General features: G+C 53.4%; 1 protein-coding gene across 1 annotated transcript in view; it reads left to right on the forward strand.

Annotated features, from left to right (window-relative positions):
• LOC140390600 (beta-1,3-galactosyltransferase 9-like) overlaps positions 1–15,856 on the forward strand; it is a 484,726-nt gene that overhangs the window by 336,921 nt on the left and 131,949 nt on the right. The gene's annotated exons all lie outside the window — the stretch shown is intronic.

Genomic DNA, 15,856 nt, shown 5'->3' on the forward strand with positions numbered 1-15,856 from the left:
AACTAATCCCACTGCCCCACTCTCTCCCCATAGCCCTGTATCAATCCCAAACGAATACCACTGCCCCACTCTCTCCCCATAGCCCTGTATCAATCCCAAACTAATCCCACTGCCCCACTCTCTCCCCATAGCCCTGTATCAATCCCAAACTAATCCCACTGCCCCACTCTCTCCCCATAGCCCTGTATCAATCCCAAACGAATCCCACTGCCCCACTCTCTACCCAGAGCCCTGTATCAATCCCAAACGAATCCCACTGCCCCACTCTCTCCCCATAGCCCTGTATCAATCCCAAACTAATCCCACTGCCCCGCTCTCTCCCCATAGCCCTGTATCAATCCCAAACTAATCCCACTGTCCCACTCTCTCCCCATAGCCCTGTATCAATCCCAAACTAATCACACTGCCCCGCTCTCTCCCCATAGCCCTGTATCTACCCCAAACTAATATCACTGCCCCACTCTCTCCCCATAGCCCTGTATCAATCCCAAACTAATCCCACTGCCCCGCTCTCTCCCCATAGCCCTGTATCAATCCCCAAACTAATCCCACTGCCCCGCTCTCTCCCCATAGCCCTGTATCAATCCCAAACTAATCCCACTGCCCCACTCTCTCCCCATAGCCCTGTATCAATCCCAATCTAATCGCACTGCCCCACTCTCTCCCCATAGCCCTGAATTAATCCCCAAACTAATCCCACTGCCCTACTCTCTCCCCATAGCCCTGTATCAATCCCCAAACTAATCCCACTGCCCTACTCTCTCCCCATAGCCCTGTATCAATCCCCAAACTAATCCCACTGCCCCACTCTCTCCCCATAGCCCTGTATCAATCCCCAAACTAATCCCACTGCCCCGCTCTCTCCCCATAGCCCTGTATCAATCCCCAAACTAATCTCACTGCCCCACTCTCTCCACATAGCCTTGTATCAATCCCAAACTAATCCCACTGCCCCGCTCTCTCCCCATAGCCCTGTATCAATCTCAAGCTAATCCCACTGTCCCACTCTCTCCCCATAGCCCTGTATCAATCCCAAACTAATCTCACTGCCCCGCTCTCTCCCCATAGCCCTGTATCAATCTCAAGCTAATCCCACTGTCCCACTCTCTCCCCATAGCCCTGTATCAATCCCAAACTAATCCCACTTCCCCGCTCTCTCCCCATAGCCCTGTATCAATCTCAAGCTAATCCCACTGTCCCACTCTCTCCCCATAGCCCTGTATCAATCCCAAACTAATCCCACTGCCCCGCTCACTCCCCATAGCCCTGTATCAATCCCAAAACTAATCCCACTGCCCCGCTCTCTCCCCATAGCCCTGTATCAATCCCCAAACTTATCCCACTGCCCCACTCTCTCCCCATAGCCCTGTATCAATCCCAAACTAATCCCACTGCCCCGCTCTCTCCCCATAGCCCTGTATCAATCCCCAAACTAATCCCACTGCCCCGCTCTCTCCCCATAGCCCTGTATCAATCCCCAAACTAATCCCACTGCCACGCTCTCTCCCCATAGCCCTGTATCAATCCCAAACTAATCCCACTGCCCCACTCTCTCCCCATAGCCCTGTATCAATCCCAAACTAATCGCACTGCCCCACTCTCTCCCCATAGCCCTGAATTAATCCCCAAACTAATCCCACTGCCCTACTCTCTCCCCATAGCCCTGTATCAATCCCCAAACTAATCCCACTGCCCTACTCTCTCCCCATAGCCCTGTATCAATCCCCAAACTAATCCCACTGCCCCACTCTCTCCCCATAGCCCTGTATCAATCCCCAAACTAATCCCACTGCCCCGCTCTCTCCCCATAGCCCTGTATCAATCCCCAAACTAATCCCACTGTCCCACTCTCTCCCCATAGCCCTGTATCAATCCCCAAACTAATCTCACTGCCCCACTCTCTCCACATAGCCCTGTATCAATCCCAAACTAATCCCACTGCCCCGCTCTCTCCCCATAGCCCTGTATCAATCTCAAGCTAATCCCAATGTCCCACTCTCTCCCCATAGCCCTGTATCAATCCCAAACTAATCTCACTGCCCCGCTCTCTCCCCATAGCCCTGTATAAATCTCAAGCTAATCCCACTGTCCCACTCTCTCCCCATAGCCCTGTATCAATCCCAAACTAATCCCACTGCCCCGCTCTCTCCCCATAGCCCTGTATCAATCCCCAAACTAATCCCACTGCCCCGCTCTCTCCCCATAGCCCTGTATCAATCCCCAAACTAATCCCACTGCCCCACTCTCTCCCCATAGCCCTGTATCAATCCCAAACTAATCCCACTGCCCCGCTCTCTCCCCATAGGCCAGTATCAATCCCCAAACTAATCCCACTGCCCCGCTCTCTCCCCATAGCCCTGAATCAATCCCCAAACTAATCCCACTGCCCCGCTTTCTCCCCATAGCCCTGTATCTACCCCAAACTAATCTCACTGCCCCACTCTCTCCCCATAGCCCTGTATCGATCCCAAACTAATCCCACTGCCCCGCTCTCTCCCCATAGCCCTGTATCAATCCCCAATCTAATCCCACTGCCACGCTCTCTCCCCATAGCTCTGTATCAATCACAAACTAATCTCACTGCCCCACTTTCTCCCCATAGCCCTGTATCAATCACAAACTAATCCCACTGCCCCACTCTCACCCCATAGCCCTGTATCAATCCCAAACTAATCCCACTGTCCCGCTCTCTCCCCATAGCCCTGTATCAATCTCAAACTAATCCCACTGCCCCACTGTCTCCCAATAGCCTACTATCAATCCCCAAATTAATCCCACTGCCCCACTCTCTACCCATAGCCCTGTATCAATCCCAAACTAATCCCACTGCCCCACTCTCTCCCCATAGCCCTGTATCAATCCCAAACTAATCCCACTGCCCCACTCTCTCCCCATAGCCCTGTATCAATCCCAAACGAATCCCAATGCCCCACTCTCTCCCCATAGCCCTGTATCAATCCCAAACGAATCCCACTGCCCCACTCTCTCCCCATAGCCCTGTATCAATCCCAAACGAATCCCACTGCCCCACTCTCTACCCAGAGCCCTGTATCAATCCCAAACTAATCCCACTGCCCCACTCTCTCCCCATAGCCCTGTATCAATCCCAAACTAATCCCACTGCCCCGCTCTCTCCCCATAGCCCTGTATCAATCCCAAACTAATCCCACTGTCCCACTCTCTCCCCATAGCCCTGTATCAATCCCAAACTAATCACACTGCCCCGCTCTCTCCCCATAGCCCTGTATCAATCCCCAAACTAATTCCACTGCCCCCACTCTCCCCATAGCCCTGTGTCAATCCCCAAACTAATCTCACTGCCCCACTCTCTCCCCATAGTCCTGTATCAATCCCAAACTAATCCCACTGCCCTGCTCTCTCCCCATAGCCCTGTATCAATCTCAAGCTAATCCCACTGTCCCACTCTCTCCCCATAGCCCTGTATCAATCCCAAACTAATCTCACTGCCCCGCTCTCTCCCCATAGCCCTGTATCAATCTCAAGCTAATCCCACTGTCCCACTCTCTCCCCATAGCCCTGTATCAATCCCAAACTAATCCCACTGCCCCGCTCTCTCCCCATAGCCCTGTATCAATCCCCAAACTAATCCCACTGCCCCGCTCTCTCCCCATAGCCCTGTATCAATCCCCAAACTAATCCCACTGCCCCACTCTCTCCCCATAGCCCTGTATCAATCCCAAACTAATCCCACTGCCCCGCTCTCTCCCCATAGCCCTGTATCAATCCCCAAACTAATCCCACTGCCCCGCTCTCTCCCCATAGCCCTGTATCAATCCCCAAACTAATCCCACTGTCCCACTCTCTCCCCACAGCCCTGTATCAATCCCCAAACTAATCCCACTGCCCCGCTCTCTCCCCATAGCCCTGTATCTACCCCAAACTAATCTCACTGCCCCACTCTCTCCCCATAGCCCTGTATCAATCCCAAACTAATCCCACTGCCCCGCTCTCTCCCCATAGCCCTGTATCAATCCCCAAACTAATCCCACTGCCACGCTCTCTCCCCATAGCCCTGTATCAATCCCAAACTAATCCCACTGCCCCGCTCTCTCCCCGTAGCCCTGTATCAATCCCAAACTAATCGCACTGCCCCACTCTCTCCCCATAGCCCTGAATTAATCCCCAAACTAATCCCACTGCCCTACTCTCTCCCCATAGCCCTGTATCAATCCCCAAACTAATCCCACTGCCCCACTCTCTCCCCATAGCCCTGTATCAATCCCCAAACTAATCCCACTGCCCCACTCTCTCCCCATAGCCCTGTATCAATCCCCAAACTAATCCCACTGCCCCGCTCTCTCCCCATAGCCCTGTATCAATCCCCAAACTAATCCCACTGTCCCACTCTCTCCCCATAGCCCTGTATCAATCCCCAAACTAATCTCACTGCCCCACTCTCTCCACATAGCCCTGTATCAATCCCAAACTAATCCCACTGCCCCGCTCTCTCCCCATAGCCCTGTATCAATCTCAAGCTAATCCCACTGCCCCGCTCTCTCCCCATAGCCCTGTATCAATCCCCAAACTAATCCCACTGCCCCGCTCTCTCCCCATAGCCCTGAATCAATCCCCAAACTAATCCCACTGTCCCGCTCTCTCCCCATAGCCCCGTATCAATCCCAAACTAATCCCACTGCCCCACTCTCTCCCCACAGCCCTGTATCAAACCCCAAACTAATCCCACTGCCCAGCTTTCTCCCCATAGCCCTGTATCTACCCCAAACTAATCTCACTGCCCCACTCTCTCCCCATAGCCCTGTATCAATCCCAAACTAATCCCACTGCCCCGCTCTCTCCCCATAGCCCTGTATCAATCCCCAAACTAATCCCACTGCCACGCTCTCTCCCCATAGCCCTGTATCAATCACAAACTAATCTCACTGCCCCACTCTCTCCCCATAGCCCTGTATCAATCACAAACTAATCCCACTGCCCCACTCTCACCCCATAGCCCTGTATCAATCCCAAACTAATCCCACTGCCCCACTCTCCCGATAGCCCTGTATCAACCCAAAACTAATCCCACTGCCCCACTCTCTCCCCATAGCCCTGTATCAATCCCCAAACTAATCCCACTGTCCCACTCTCTCCCCATAGCCCTGTATCAATCCCCAAACTAATCTCACTGCCCCACTCTCTCCACATAGCCCTGTATCAATCCCAAACTAATCCCACTGCCCCGCTCTCTCCCCATAGCCCTGTATCAATCTCAAGCTAATCCCATTGTCCCACTCTCTCCCCATAGCCCTGTATCAATCCCAAACTAATCTCACTGCCCCGCTCTCTCCCCATAGCCCTGTATCAATCTCAAGCTAATCCCACTGTCCCACTCTCTCCCCATAGCCCTGTATCAATCCCAAACTAATCCCACTGCCCCGCTCTCTCCCCATAGCCCTGTATCAATCCCCAAACTAATCCCACTGCCCCGCTCTCTCCCCATAGCCCTGTATCAATCCCCAAACTAATCCCACTGCCCCACTCTCTCCCCATAGCCCTGTATCAATCCCAAACTAATCCCACTGCCCCGCTCTCTCCCCATAGCCCTGTATCAATCCCCAAACTAATCCCACTGCCCCGCTCTCTCCCCATAGCCCTGAATCAATCCCCAAACTAATCCCACTGTCCCGCTCTCTCCCCATAGCCCCGTATCAATCCCAAACTAATCCCACTGCCCCACTCTCTCCCCACAGCCCTGTATCAATCCCCAAACTAATCCCACTGTCCCACTCTCTCCACATAGCCCTGTATCAATCCCCAAACTAATCCCACTGCCCCGCTCTCTCCCCATAGCCCTGTATCAATCTCAAGCTATTCCCAATGTCCCACTCTCTCCCCATAGCCCTGTATCAATCCCAAACTAATCTCACTGCCCCGCTCTCTCCCCATAGCCCTGTATCAATCTCAAGCTAATCCCACTGTCCCACTCTCTCCCCATAGCCCTGTATCAATCCCAAACTAATCCCACTGCCCCGCTCTCTCCCCATAGCCCTGTATCAATCCCCAAACTAATCCCACTGCCCCGCTCTCTCCCCATAGCCCTGTATCAATCCCCAAACTAATCCCACTGCCCCACTCTCTCCCCATAGCGCTGTATCAATCCCAAACTAATCCCACTGCCCCGCTCTCTCCCCATAGCCCAGTATCAATCCCCAAACTAATCCCACTGCCCCGCTCTCTCCCCATAGCCCTGAATCAATCCCCAAACTAATCCCACTGCCCCGCTTTCTCCCCATAGCCCTGTATCTACCCCAAACTAATCTCACTGCCCCACTCTCTCCCCATAGCCCTGTATCGATCCCAAACTAATCCCACTGCCCCGCTCTCTCCCCATAGCCCTGTATCAATCCCCAATCTAATCCCACTGCCACGCTCTCTCCCCATAGCTCTGTATCAATCACAAACTAATCTCACTGCCCCACTCTCTCCCCATAGCCCTGTATCAATCCCAAACTAATCCCACTGCCCCACTCTCACCCCATAGCCCTGTATCAATCCCAAACTAATCCCACTGTCCCGCTCTCTCCCCATAGCCCTGTATCAATCTCAAACTAATCCCACTGCCCCACTGTCTCCCAATAGCCTACTATCAATCCCCAAATTAATCCCACTGCCCCACTCTCTACCCATAGCCCTGTATCAATCCCAAACTAATCCCACTGCCCCACTCTCTCCCCATAGCCCTGTATCAATCCCAAACTAATCCCACTGCCCCACTCTCTCCCCATAGCCCTGTATCAATCCCAAACGAATCCCACTGCCCCACTCTCTCCCCATAGCCCTGTATCAATCCCAAACGAATCCCACTGCCCCACTCTCTCCCCATAGCCCCGTATCAATCCCAAACGAATCCCACTGCCCCACTCTCTACCCAGAGCCCTGTATCAATCCCAAACTAATCCCACTGCCCCACTCTCTCCCCATAGCCCTGTATCAATCCCAAACTAATCCCACTGCCCCGCTCTCTCCCCATAGCCCTGTATCAATCCCAAACTAATCCCACTGTCCCACTCTCTCCCCATAGCCCTGTATCAATCCCAAACTAATCACACTGCCCCGCTTTCTCCCCATAGCCCTGTATCAATCCCCAAACTAATTCCACTGCCCCCACTCTCCCCATTGCCCTGTGTCAATCCCCAAACTAATCTCACTGCCCCACTCTCTCCCCATAGTCCTGTATCAATCCCAAACTAATCCCACTGCCCCACTCTCTCCCCAGAGCCCTGTATCAATCCCCAAACTAATTCCACTGCCCCCACTCTCCCCATAGCCCTGTGTCAATCCCCAAACTAATCTCACTGCCCCACTCTCTCCACATAGCCCTGTATCAATCCCAAACTAATCCCACTGCCCTGCTCTCTCCCCATAGCCCTGTATCTACCCCAAACTAATCTCACTGCCCCACTCTCTCCCCATAGCCCTGTATCAATCCCAAACTAATCCCACTGCCCCGCTCTCTCCCCATAGCCCTGTATCAATCCCCAAACTAATCCCACTGCCACGCTCTCTCCCCATAGCCCTGTATCAATCCCAAACTAATCCCACTGCCCCGCTCTCTCCCCATAGCCCTGTATCAATCCCAAACTAATCGCACTGCCCCACTCTCTCCCCATAGCCCTGAATTAATCCCCAAACTAATCCCACTGCCCTACTCTCTCCCCATAGCCCTGTATCAATCCCCAAACTAATCCCACTGCCCCACTCTCTCCCCATAGCCCTGTATCAATCCCCAAACTAATCCCACTGCCCCACTCTCTCCCCATAGCCCTGTATCAATCCCCAAACTAATCCCACTGCCCCGCTCTCTCCCCATAGCCCTGTATCAATCCCCAAACTAATCCCACTGTCCCACACTCTCCCCATAGCCCTGTATCAATCCCCAAACTAATCTCACTGCCCCACTCTCTCCACATAGCCCTGTATCAATCCCAAACTAATCCCACTGCCCCGCTCTCTCCCCATAGCCCTGTATCAATCTCAAACTAATCCCACTGTCCCACTCTCTCCCCATAGCCCTGTATCAATCCCAAACTAATCTCACTGCCCCGCTCTCTCCCCATAGCCCTGTATCAATCTCAAGCTAATCCCACTGTCCCACTCTCTCCCCATAGCCCTGTATCAATCCCAAACTAATCCCACTGCCCCGCTCTCTCCCCATAGCCCTGTATCAATCCCCAAACTAATCCCACTGCCCCGCTCTCTCCCCATAGCCCTGTATCAATCCCCAAACTAATCCCACTGCCCCACTCTCTCCCCATAGCCCTGTATCAATCCCAAACTAATCCCACTGCCCCGCTCTCTCCCCATAGCCCTGTATCAATCCCCAAACTAATCCCACTGCCCCGCTCTCTCCCCATAGCCCTGAATCAATCCCCAAACTAATCCCACTGTCCCGCTCTCTCCCCATAGCCCCGTATCAATCCCAAACTAATCCCACTGCCCCACTCTCTCCCCACAGCCCTGTATCAATCCCCAAACTAATCCCACTGCCCAGCTTTCTCCCCATAGCCCTGTATCTACCCCAAACTAATCTCACTGCCCCACTCTCTCCCCATAGCCCTGTATCAATCCCAAACTAATCCCACTGCCCCGCTCTCTCCCCATAGCCCTGTATCAATCCCCAAACTAATCCCACTGCCACGCTCTCTCCCCATAGCCCTGTATCAATCACAAACTAATCTCACTGCCCCACTCTCTCCCCATAGCCCTGAATTAATCCCCAAACTAATCCCACTGCCCTACTCTCTCCCCATAGCCCTGTATCAATCCCCAAACTAATCCCACTGCCCCACTCTCTCCCCATAGCCCTGTATCAATCCCCAAACTAATCCCACTGCCCCACTCTCTCCCCATAGCCCTGTATCAATCCCCAAACTAATCCCACTGCCCCGCTCTCTCCCCATAGCCCTGTATCAATCCCCAAACTAATCCCACTGTCCCACTCTCTCCCCATAGCCCTGTATCAATCCCCAAACTAATCTCACTGCCCCACTCTCTCCACATAGCCCTGTATCAATCCCAAACTAATCCCACTGCCCCGCTCTCTCCCCATAGCCCTGTATCAATCTCAAGCTAATCCCACTGTCCCACTCTCTCCCCATAGCCCTGTATCAATCCCAAACTAATCTCACTGCCCCGCTCTCTCCCCATAGCCCTGTATCAATCTCAAGCTAATCCCACTGTCCCACTCTCTCCCCATAGCCCTGTATCAATCCCAAACTAATCCCACTGCCCCGCTCTCTCCCCATAGCCCTGTATCAATCCCAAACTAATCCCACTGCCCCGCTCTCTCCCCATAGCCCTGTATCAATCCCCAAACTAATCCCACTTCCCCGCTCTCTCCCCATAGCCCTGTATCAATCCCCAAACTAATCCCACTGCCCCACTCTCTCCCCATAGCCCTGTATCAATCCCATACTAATCCCACTGCCCCGCTCTCTCCCCACAGCCCTGTATCAATCCCCAAACTAATCCCACTGCCCCGCTCTCTCCCCATAGCCCTGAATCAATCCCCAAACTAATCCCACTGTCCCGCTCTCTCCCCATAGCCCCGTATCAATCCCAAACTAATCCCACTGCCCCACTCTCTCCCCACAGCCCTGTATCAATCCCCAAACTAATCCCACTGCCCAGCTTTCTCCCCATAGCCCTGTATCAATCCCAAACTAATCCCACTGCCCCGCTCTCTCCCCATAGCCCTGTATCAATCCCCAAACTAATCCCACTGCCACGCTCTCTCCCCATAGCCCTGTATCAATCACAAACTAATCTCACTGCCCCACTCTCTCCCCATAACCCTGTATCAATCACAAACTAATCCCACTGCCCCACTCTCACCCCATAGCCCTGTATCAATCCCAAACAAATCCCACTGCCCCACTCTCCCGATAGCCCTGTATCAACCCAAAACTAATCCCACTGCCCCACTCTCTCCCCATAGCCCTGTATCAATCCCCAAACTAATCCCACTGTCCCACTCTCTCCCCATAGCCCTGTATCAATCCCCAAACTAATCTCACTGCCCCACTCTCTCCACATAGCCCTGTATCAATCCCAAACTAATCCCACTGCCCCGCTCTCTCCCCATAGCCCTGTATCAATCTCAAGCTAATCCCATTGTCCCACTCTCTCCCCATAGCCCTGTATCAATCCCAAACTAATCTCACTGCCCCGCTCTCTCCCCATAGCCCTGTATCAATCTCAAGCTAATCCCACTGTCCCACTCTCTCCCCATAGCCCTGTATCAATCCCAAACTAATCCCACTGCCCCGCTCTCTCCCCATAGCCCTGTATCAATCCCCAAACTAATTCCACTGCCCCGCTCTCTCCCCATAGCCCTGTATCAATCCCCAAACTAATCCCACTGCCCCACTCTCTCCCCATAGCCCTGTATCAATCCCAAACTAATCCCACTGCCCCGCTCTCTCCCCATAGCCCTGTATCAATCCCCAAACTAATCCCACTGCCCCGCTCTCTCCCCATAGCCCTGAATCAATCCCCAAACTAATCCCACTGTCCCGCTCTCTCCCCATAGCCCCGTATCAATCCCAAACTAATCCCACTGCCCCACTCTCTCCCCACAGCCCTGTATCAATCCCCAAACTAATCCCACTGCCCAGCTTTCTCCCCATAGCCCTGTATCTACCCCAAACTAATCTCACTGCCCCACTCTCTCCCCATAGCCCTGTATCAATCCCAAACTAATCCCACTGCCCCGCTCTCTCCCCATAGCCCTGTATCAATCCCCAAACTAATCCCACTGCCACGCTCTCTCCCCATAGCCCTGTATCAACCACAAACTAATCTCACTGCCCCACTCTCTCCCCATAGCCCTGTATCAATCACAAACTAATCCCACTGCCCCACTCTCACCCCATAGCCCTGTATCAATCCCAAACTAATCACACTGCCCCACTCTCCCCATAGCCCTGTATCAACCCCAAACTAATCCCACTGCCCCACTCTCACCCCATAGCCCTGTATCAATCCCAAACTAATCCCACTGCCCCGCTCTCTCCCCATAGCCCTGTATCAATCCCCAAACTAATCCCACTGCCCCGCTCTCTCCCCATAGCCCTGTATCAATCCCAAACTAATCCCACTGCCCCACTCTCTCCCCATAGCCCTGTATCAATCCCAAACTAATCGCACTGCCCCACTCTCTCCCCATAGCCCTGTATCAATCCCCAAACTAATCCCACTGCCCTACTCTCTCCCCATAGCCCTGTATCAATCCCCAAACTAATCCCACTGCCCCACTCTCTCCCCATAGCCCTGTATCAATCCCCAAACTAATCCCACTGCCCCACTCTCTCCCCATAGCCCTGTATCAATCCCCAAACTAATCCCACTACCCCACTCTCTCCCCATAGCCCTGTATCAATCCCCAAACTAATCCCACTGTCCCGCTCTCTCCCCATAGCCCTGTATCAATCCCAAACTAATCCCACTGCCCCACTCTCTCCCCATAGCCCCGTATCAATCCCCAAACTAATCCCACTGCCCCACTCTCTCCCCACAGCCCTGTATCAATCCCAAACTTATCCCACTGCCCCACTCTCTCCCCATAGCCCTGTATCAATCCCCAAACTAATCCCACTGCCCCGCTCTCTCCCCATAGCCCTGTATCAATCCCAAACTAATCGCACTGCCCCACTCTCTCCCCATAGCCCTGAATTAATCCCCAAACTAATCCCACTGCCCTACTCTCTCCCCATAGCCCTGTATCAATCCCCAAACTAATCCCACTCCCCTACTCTCTCCCCATAGCCCTGTATCAATCCCCAAACTAATCCCACTGCCCCACTCTCTCCCCATAGCCCTGTATCAATCCCCAAACTAATCCCACTGCCCCGCTCTCTCCCCATAGCCCTGTATCAATCCCCAAACTAATCCCACTGTCCCACTCTCTCCCCATAGCCCTGTATCAATCCCCAAACTAATCTCACTGCCCCACTCTCTCCACATAGCCCTGTATCAATCCCAAACTAATCCCACTGCCCCGCTCTCTCCCCATAGCCCTGTATCAATCTCAAGCTAATCCCACTGTCCCACTCTCTCCCCATAGCCCTGTATCAATCCCAAACTAATCCCACTGCCCCGCTCTCTCCCCATAGCCCTGTATCAATCCCCAAACTAATCCCACTGCCCCACTCTCTCCCCATAGCCCTGTATCAATCCCAAACTAATCCCACTGCCCCGCTCTCTCCCCATAGCCCTGTATCAATCCCCAAACTAATCCCACTGCCCCGCTCTCTCCCCATAGCCCTGTATCAATCCCCAAACTAATCCCACTGTCCCACTCTCTCCCCACAGCCCTGTATCAATCCCCAAACTAATCCCACTGCCCCGCTCTCTCCCCAAAGGCCTGTATCTACCCCAAACTAATCTCACTGCCCCACTCTCTCCCCATAGCCCTGTATCAATCCCAAACTAATCCCACTGCCCCGCTCTCTCCCCATAGCCCTGTATCAATCCCCAAACTAATCCCACTGCCACGCTCTTTCCCCATAGCCCTGTATCAATCCCAAACTAATCCCACTGCCCCGCTCTCTCCCCATAGCCCTGTATCAATCCCAAACTAATCGCACTGCCCCACTCTCTCCCCATAGCCCTGAATTAATCCCCAAACTAATCCCACTGCCCTACTCTCTCCCCATAGCCCTGTATCAATCCCCAAACTAATCCCACTGCCCGACTCTCTCCCCATAGCCCTGTATCAATCCCCAAACTAATCCCACTGCCCCACTCTCTCCCCATAGCCCTGTATCAATCCCCAAACTAATCCCACTGCCCCGCTCTCTCCCCATAGCCCTGTATCAATCCCCAAACTAATCCCACTGCCCCACTCTCTCCCCATAGCCCTGTATCAATCCCCAAACTAATCCCACTGCCCCACTCTCTCCCCATAGCCCTGTATCAATCCCCAAACTAATCCCACTGCCCCGCTCTCTCCCCATAGCCCTGTATCAATCCCCAAACTAATCCCACTGTCCCACTCTCTCCCCATAGCCCTGCATCAATCCCCAAACTAATCTCACTGCCCCACTCTCTCCACATAGCCCTGTATCAATCCCAAACTAATCCCACTGCCCCGCTCTCTCCCCATAGCCCTGTATCAATCTCAAGCTAATCCCACTGTCCCACTCTCTCCCCATAGCCCTGTATCAATCCCAAACTAATCTCACTGCCCCGCTCTCTCCCCATAGCCCTGTATCAATCTCAAGCTAATCCCACTGTCCCACTCTCTCCCCATAGCCCTGTATCAATCCCAAACTAATCCCACTGCCCCGCTCTCTCCCCATAGCCCTGTATCAATCCCAAACTAATCCCACTGCCCCGCTCTCTCCCCATAGCCCTGTATCAATCCCCAAACTAATCCCACTTCCCCGCTCTCTCCCCATAGCCCTGTATCAATCCCCAAACTAATCCCACTGCCCCACTCTCTCCCCATAGCCCTGTATCAATCCCAAACTAATCCCACTGCCCCGCTCTCTCCCCATAGCCCTGTATCAATCCCCAAACTAATCCCACTGCCCCGCTCTCTCCCCATAGCCCTGAATCAATCCCCAAACTAATCCCACTGTCCCGCTCTCTCCCCATAGCCCCGTATCAATCCCAAACTAATCCCACTGCCCCACTCTCTCCCCACAGCCCTGTATCAATCCCCAAACTAATCCCACTGCCCAGCTTTCTCCCCATAGCCCTGTATCAATCCCAAACTAATCCCACTGCCCCGCTCTCTCCCCATAGCCCTGTATCAATCCCCAAACTAATCCCACTGCCACGCTCTCTCCCCATAGCCCTGTATCAATCACAAACTAATCTCACTGCCCCACTCTCTCCCCATAGCCCTGTATCAATCACAAACTAATCCCACTGCCCCACTCTCACCCCATAGCCCTGTATCAATCCCAAACAAATCCCACTGCCCCACTCTCCCGATAGCCCTGTATCAACCCAAAACTAATCCCACTGCCCCACTCTCTCCCCATAGCCCTGTATCAATCCCCAAACTAATCGCACTGTCCCACTCTCTCCCCATAGCCCTGTATCAATCCCCAAACTAATCTCACTGCCCCACTCTCTCCACATAGCCCTGTATCAATCCCAAACTAATCCCACTGCCCCGCTCTCTCCCCATAGCCCTGTATCAATCTCAAGCTAATCCCATTGTCCCACTCTCTCCCCATAGCCCTGTATCAATCCCAAACTAATCTCACTGCCCCGCTCTCTCCCCATAGCCCTGTATCAATCTCAAGCTAATCCCACTGTCCCACTCTCTCCCCATAGCCCTGTATCAATCCCAAACTAATCCCACTGCCCCGCTCTCTCCCCATAGCCCTGTATCAATCCCCAAACTAATTCCACTGCCCCGCTCTCTCCCCATAGCCCTGTATCAATCCCCAAACTAATCCCACTGCCCCACTCTCTCCCCATAGCCCTGTATCAATCCCAAACTAATCCCACTGCCCCGCTCTCTCCCCATAGCCCTGTATCAATCCCCAAACTAATCCCACTGCCCCGCTCTCTCCCCATAGCCCTGAATCAATCCCCAAACTAATCCCACTGTCCCGCTCTCTCCCCATAGCCCCGTATTAATCCCAAACTAATCCCACTGCCCCACTCTCTCCCCACAGCCCTGTATCAATCCCCAAACTAATCCCACTGCCCAGCTTTCTCCCCATAGCCCTGTATCTACCCCAAACTAATCTCACTGCCCCACTCTCTCCCCATAGCCCTGTATCAATCCCAAACTAATCCCACTGCCCCGCTCTCTCCCCATAGCCCTGTATCAATCCCCAAACTAATCCCACTGCCACGCTCTCTCCCCATAGCCCTGTATCAACCACAAACTAATCTCACTGCCCCACTCTCTCCCCATAGCCCTGTATCAATCACAAACTAATCCCACTGCCCCACTCTCACCCCATAGCCCTGTATCAATCCCAAACTAATCACACTGCCCCACTCTCCCCATAGCCCTGTATCAACCCCAAACTAATCCCACTGCCCCACTCTCACCCCATAGCCCTGTATCAATCCCAAACTAATCCCACTGCCCCGCTCTCTCCCCATAGCCCTGTATCAATCCCCAAACTAATCCCACTGCCCCGCTCTCTCCCCATAGCCCTGTATCAATCCCAAACTAATCCCACTGCCCCACTCTCTCCCCATAGCCCTGTATCAATCCCAAACTAATCGCACTGCCCCACTCTCTCCCCATAGCCCTGTATTAATCCCCAAACTAATCCCACTGCCCTACTCTCTCCCCATAGCCCTGTATCAATCCCCAAACTAATCCCACTGCCCCACTCTCTCCCCATAGCCCTGTATCAATCCCCAAACTAATCCCACTGCCCCACTCTCTCCCCATAGCCCTGTATCAATCCCCAAACTAATCCCACTGCCCCACTCTCTCCCCATAGCCCTGTATCAATCCCCAAACTAATCCCACTGTCCCGCTCTCTCCCCATAGCCCTGTATCAATCCCAAACTAATCCCACTGCCCCACTCTCTCCCCATAGCCCCGTATCAATCCCCAAACTAATCCCACTGCCCCACTCTCTCCCCACAGCCCTGTATCAATCCCAAACTTATCCCACTGCCCCACTCTCTCCCCATAGCCCTGTATCAATCCCCAAACTAATCCCACTGCCCCGCTCTCTTCCCATAGCCCTGTATCAATCCCAAACTAATTGCACTGCCCCACTCTCTCCCCATAGCCCTAAATTAATCCCCAAACTAATCCCACTGCCCTACTCTCTCCCCATAGCCCTGTATCAATCCCCAAACTAATCCCACTCCCCTACTCTCTCCCCATAGCCCTGTATCAATC

The sequence above is a fragment of the Scyliorhinus torazame genome, chromosome 14 (assembly GCF_047496885.1).
Source record: "Scyliorhinus torazame isolate Kashiwa2021f chromosome 14, sScyTor2.1, whole genome shotgun sequence".
Lineage (NCBI taxonomy): Eukaryota > Metazoa > Chordata > Chondrichthyes > Carcharhiniformes > Scyliorhinidae > Scyliorhinus > Scyliorhinus torazame.